Raw genomic sequence first — 6,910 nt, 5'->3', positions numbered from 1 at the left:
GGATACCCTTAGCTTTTACTCCTTAATAATAAAAAAGCTATTATTAATTACTTAATAGAGGGCGAATTATGCTACTTATATCGGCGCTTTGGCTACCCTTTGGTTCCTCGTTTCTTAAAGCTATTTTAGTAATTTAGTAACGATATAAAAATCGTAGCCCTCGAGAAGCTTATAAAGATTTATTAATAATACTAACTTAACGCTACTATCCCTAGCCGATTTAAATTCACTCTACGAAATAATTACGATTTTAATTATAAAGTCGTAATTAATATAATATACTTAATAAATTATAAAGGTACTAACTAACTAGTGCTTTACGTTATTAATATTATTACTTCTTTTTAAATAGCAAGGTTCCTCGCGGATATAATTACGAAGTATATATAAGAGGCTTTTTAGCTATATTAGATCGACGTTTACTTCGGTCTATTAAACTAGATTATTATAAATATTAATAAGAACTTTAGCGCCGTAGAGTTTAAATCTTTTATTAGATCTATATTTATTAAGGTTAAGGAAGTACTTATCGAAGCTTATAATAATATTAATAAGGCTAAGAAATACTACGCGGTATTTAAAAGGGTATACGATATTATTTAAAATAAGTACTTATTAATAAGCGCAGAGGCTATATTTTAGGCTATAATTAAAGTAGTTAACGATATAGTTAGCCTAAATAGCCTCGTTCTTATATTCCTCGTTTTTAGAGCTTTTCTATATACTTTTAATAAATCTCTACTATTACTAAATATTACTTAATATATAGAGGTAGTTAAGAAAGTAATAAGGGAAGTCCGTAGACTTTATATTAATAAGTAAATAAGCGAGGTACTAGCTATTTAAAACGGACTAAATATCTCTTATATTATTAATCTATTACTATAGTTAGATATTAAAGTTTAGTAAGAAGGTAAAGGATAGAAAGGCCTATTTAAGCTCGTTTTAATAAATAGTACTACTTATATAATAGAATTACCTCACGGCCTAATAAGCTTTTAAGTTATTATAATTAAACCCTAGTACTTAGAAAAAGTCGACCCCGAGCCGTTAGCTATAATAATAAAGTACGTTAACTACTTATTAATTCCCGTAATTAACTAGCTAATTAATAATAACGCTACTATAAACGAAGTCCTTAACGAGATTATTATTATAATTAATAACGACCTTTTATTATAAAATAAGAGGATTAAAAGAATATTAATACGGCGCGGCCGCGGTAATACTTTTATAACTACGACTTACTTTATATTTAAAAAAGAGGTAAATTTTAAGCTAGTTACTAAGCTCTATAATAAGGGTATTATTATTACCCTAAGAGCACCTTTTATAAAATCTATTAATAAAGAGCTTTTAGGATTAATAGAGAGAGGGGTAATTAAATTCGTTTAACTTAGCCCTAAATATAGGGATATAAGGATATTTAAGTCTCGATTTATTAACAAAATTAAGAACCTAGGACTTAACCCTATTGAAAAGTCTTATTTAGTTATATAAGGGTATAATAACGAGGGGAAAAAGGAGATCTTTATATAGTTACTAATAATTTAAAAAACTAATTAACGTTTAATCCTTGCCTTAGCCCCGACCCTAATCTAAGAAGGCTACGTTATTTAGTTATAAAATATTATTTAAGTATATATATAATCGAGCTAACTTCTTTATTATAAGGTTTTTACTTAATTACTAGCTCGGATTTATTATTTATACCCTAAGGGCACTATTTTATACGTCGTATAGCTACTATACGGTCTTATAAAATCTAGTACTTATTAATAAGTAATATATAGTAAGTATTATTTAAAGATACTCTAGATAATAATATTTACGTTCGATCTATACTTATTAGTCTCGATAAGAGAAAGCGAATTATTTAGTATTATTAGTATATAGACCGATAATATTATTAAATTATTAAATAAGACTTTTAGTTAAAAAGAAAAAACTAAGCTTAAGCGCGCCAAGCTATTAACTAAACTAAAATAATAACTATTAGCTAACGAGCTACTTATTTTTAATAGCGGGATTATTTTATTAAAAAGTATTAATATAGTACTTAAATAGAAGAACTAAAAAAAGAAGCTTAAGTAAGTTAACCCCTTAGTATTAAATACTAAATAATAATTCGTTAAGTAGTAAGCTCGAGGTACTTATATCGTATTAATTTACTAACTAAAAGTAGCTTTTAATACGTCGTTTATTACTTAATACTAAGTAGATCCGTCGTTTACTAACTACGCTATACTAAACCGTTATATTAAATAGTAAATAGAATACTTAGACCGAGGGCTTATATTCGTATTATTAAATCTAACTATAGCTAAACTCTTTATCTTCGTAAATAGGTTATTTACGAATAACGCTAATTATATTTTATAGCTAGGTTATATTATTATCCTTATAAATAGAAAATAGACTAACGAGAGCTTTATAATTAATAATAATATTATTTATTATAGCTTTACGAAGAGTAAAAGGATTACTTAGAGCGTATTAGTATTAGAGGTCTACGGAATAGTTATAAACGTTAACGTTACCTATACTATTTTAACTACCCTAGACCTTATTACTAAATAACTCGACGTTTTAAAAATCCCTATTATAGTCTATATAGATTTATACTTATTATATAAATACCTCGTTAAGCTAAGTACTATAAAAGAAAAGCGCCTTATAATAAATATTATAATACTTAGGTAATTATACGAACGCCGCAAGCTTTACGAGATCCGTTAGATTAATAATAATAATAACCTAGCTAACGGGTTTATAAAGAGCATACTAAATAAGTCCTTTAAATAATTCGTTAGTAAAGGAATTATTATAATTAAAATAGAAGGATAGGTAATACGTAGTTAAAATAATAGTATACTATAAATAGCAAGTTATTTAATAAACGTATATACCTCTCGGGCTTTAGCTTAAAAAGAAACGTACGTATTCGGGGCGTAGTTAGACTAATAAAAAGCTCTTTTTTAACTACGCTAAATTTAACGATTTCTAAAGAGTTTAGGTATATAGATTATATATATTAAAGGATTAGGAAGTAATCGGAAGGAGGGGATACTAAAATTTCTATATAAATAATTATAGCAGAAGCTATACTAAAATTTTAGTATACGGCTTTAGGTACTTCTAAATAAGGGATTAACTATAGATTCTATTACTAGTTCTTATTAACGGGGGACCTAGCCCCTATTCTAGCCTTTTTTATTATAAAAGTAGAAGACTACTAATATTAAATTATAAGGTAAAAAAGGGGCCTTATTAAGTAGTTAGGTAGGGGTAGTAGGTAGGTAGTCTGGGCCCGTATAAATAGACCCTTCTACCTATTTATACTTACTAAGGGACCGCGGGCTCTGCCCACGATCTTCCCCTCTTATATATACGCAATAGACCTATACTAACTTATTAACCTAGTCGCAACTAAAGGGTCTGACCTGCCTACTTAAATACTAATAATATGTTTCTAGTTATAAAAATAGATTATTATTGTCGGATTAGAAGTCTAATTCGACCGCGGCATATAGCCGACTGCGCAGGGGCCAATTAGGGGCCCTATTTACGATTATTATAGCTAGCCTAACTTACGGTTAGAACCTCCTTTTTATACCTATATAAATATTTATATAGTTTAATTAATCTCTTTATTAACTACGGTTCGAACTAACTACTTTATAATAGGGATACTAATACTAATTAGTAATTAAATTCTATTATTATAGATCGGTAAAGTATCTCGCTACGTAGAAGAGACGACCTCTTAATACTATACGGGATAGGAGATTTATACTAATTAACCTTATGGAAATAAATAAAAAAGGAGGCGATTCTCGAATACCGCACGGAATTAAGTAATTATAGCCTTTTATTACTTACGAGAGGTCGACGTTTACTACGTTAAATTATATTAATTAACGGAACTACTTAAGTAACTAGCCTTTTATCGTCGCCCCGAGTAGCTTTTTTACTAAACGACTTTTCTATAGCCGGCCCGTAATTAAAAATTAACTAGTTAAATTAGTAAAAGTATAGTATAAAAAAGTACTGCGCGATTAAAAAAGGGGATCTCTAAACGTAAATATTCTTATTTAGTAATAAAAGTAACCCTATAGGAGTTATTAAGCTAAGAGATTTATAGTATATAAAAAAGTTTATTATTATAAAGATCTTACGGGTACGACCTTAAGCTTACGATCTAAATAACCTCTTTATAGCTCCCTTAACTACTTTCTAAGTATTACTTAGGAATATAATATAAGGGACGGTTTAATAAGAAAGGAGGGGATTTAGAGGTCCTAATAATATCGAGCTAAGGGTATTACGGATCTTAGAGATTAACTTAAAAAAAAGGCGGCTACCCTAAAGTAGTCCTACGACCTCTTATTAGAGTTATTATTAGCCTAAGAAAAGGCTAAAAAGACGAGGATTTAAGGGAAAAAGAAAAGAATCCTCTAGAGGGCCGCTTAAGGGCTTCTTTTTATACTAGCTCCCGGCGCGAGATTACTAATTTTAAGAAATTAACTAAGTAATAAAAAGGATCGTTAGTAAGTAATAATTACTTAATTATAATTAAGCTACGAAAAAAACTACTTAAAAGATATAAAATAGGGTACCGAGAGGCCGCAAAAGATAAGATCTTTAAAGTATTTAACCCTACTGCGTATAAGTAATAAGTAGGTATTTTTAATAAGTCCTTAAAATATACGATTTTATAAAAAAGAGAGCTTAATTTTATTAACCGTACTTAACGGCTTATATAGTTCTTAATAGCTTATATAGCTCTTTTACGAGCTACTTAGCGTCTATTTTTAACTATTCTTATAGAATACCGCCCTAGAGGAGGTAGGTTAAAGAAGGAAGTTATTTAGAAATTATAAAGAGTACAAGGCTTAGGAGGCTAGAAGTATACGGGATAGCGGAAATCGGTAACTAATAAAGATCCCGAGACTAATTACTATATCTTCTTATAGTAATATAAACGTTTACCGCTACTATTATAAAAAAGAACTACTAAAACCTACCTTTTATATTAAATAAAAAGGAGGATCTTAGTAAGTACGATAGCTAGCGATTTAAAAGGGTAATAGTAATTATTAGAAATAATAAAAATAAGAGTAATAGTAAGATAGCGAAAGGAAGCGGGAATTTCCTAGACCTCGATAAATTCGTTAGATAGTAAAAGTACGGATTTACTATAACTAGCGCGCGGATTAAATATATCCCTATTAAAATTAAATACGCTAGTAACTACTAATATAAGTATAAGCTAGAGTACGACCCTTAGCGAGTTAGGGTAAAAAAGAAGAGGACGAAACCCGATTTTAAATAGAATCTTAATCCCTTATAAGTAAGTAAATATTAACCCGGATTATTAAGGAACGTAAATATATAAAATCGTAAATTAGCCTAACGGCGAGTAAATTAACGTAGTATTAATCTATTTAACTAAGGTTTATAAAAAAAAGGGGCTATAGGGGTAACCCCTATTTTACGAGATTATAAACGACTTTAGTTACTAATTAGATAAATAGCTTACGAGCGTAAGCCTAAGAATTATAAAAGCTATTAATAGATTTTTTTATAGGCGAGGGGTATTACTAGCGTAATTATAATCGCAAGAGCTATATAAAATATTAGTAATAATAATTATAGAGGAGGAATTCGTATTATAGAACTAAGTATAAGTCGATGGAGCGTATAATCGCTTTAATAAATTTAAAAAAAGGGTAAACGACTTAAATTTCCTCCCTATAATTACTAACGGAAATCTATCGTTATAAAAGGATATACTAAAGTAAAATATAGTACTAAAAGTATAATAATTAATAATTCCGCCTATTTCGATCTATAACTCGTTACTATTACTAATACGAAATTCGGTACCGATTAGCTAATAAGAAAGGAAGTAGACGACCCGAGGTTACTAATAATACGTAGTAACGCAGGGATCGTATATAAAGACCGAAAATCTAATAGTAAATACGAGATAATTTATAAACTTTAAAAAGATCTTCTTAAAAAAGAAATTATATTCTAGGGGGAAGTATAAGGTTTTATAAAAAACCCTAACGATATTTTACGATTATTACGAAAAAGTCGGAATTAGGGAATACTAATACTATTTAGTAATTAATATCGTACTCGTAAGTAAAGCCTCTAATTACTATTACGAAGCGGTACGTAATCTTAATTAAAACGACTTTCTTATTATAATTAACGTAATCCGAAGCTATTTCGAGACCTATAATAGGAACCTAGAGCTCTTATCTAAGCTACGAGCGATTTTTTTTATATTTATAGCTAGGATAATAGAGGGTAAATTGTAAATAGAGATCTTCGAAAAGCTTATTAATTAAATTAATAAGCTAGCGAAAACCTAGCTAAATAAGGGGATAAATAAGCAAAAAGTCGGATATTTTTATACCGCAGTTTAGCGTATACTAAAAGTAAAAATAACCCTATACTAAGTACCTAAAAACTACGAGACGCTCTGCTCAAAACTAAGATCTAGCTTTAATATTAAAATAAGAATACTATACTAAACCTACCTCTAGGCATACGACGGCCCTTATTAATAATATTAGGTCGATCGAACGTATAATAAAAAAGAAAAAGAGGTTAAATATAATAATTATTAATAAGGAGGCCTAGATTTATTAAATAGGTAGAGATTTAACTTATAAGTAGGGTAATAAAAGAGGTAATATTATATTTATAAAAAAGATAGATATTAGTTAAGTAACTACTCTGAGGAAGAGCGTGCTAAATTATATAAATAGTATAAAAAGTTAAGGGTAGTAAATAGAAAAACTAGCCCTCGTCGGTTTAATTAATTCCTTATTATATATAAAAGAAGATCTAGGGGTACGGAACCTAGCAATAGTAGCTAAAATAGCGGCCTAAA

Source organism: Colletotrichum lupini, chromosome 10 (genome assembly GCF_023278565.1).
Source record: "Colletotrichum lupini chromosome 10, complete sequence".
NCBI lineage: Eukaryota > Fungi > Ascomycota > Sordariomycetes > Glomerellales > Glomerellaceae > Colletotrichum > Colletotrichum lupini.
This window is presented reverse-complemented; position numbering follows the sequence as displayed.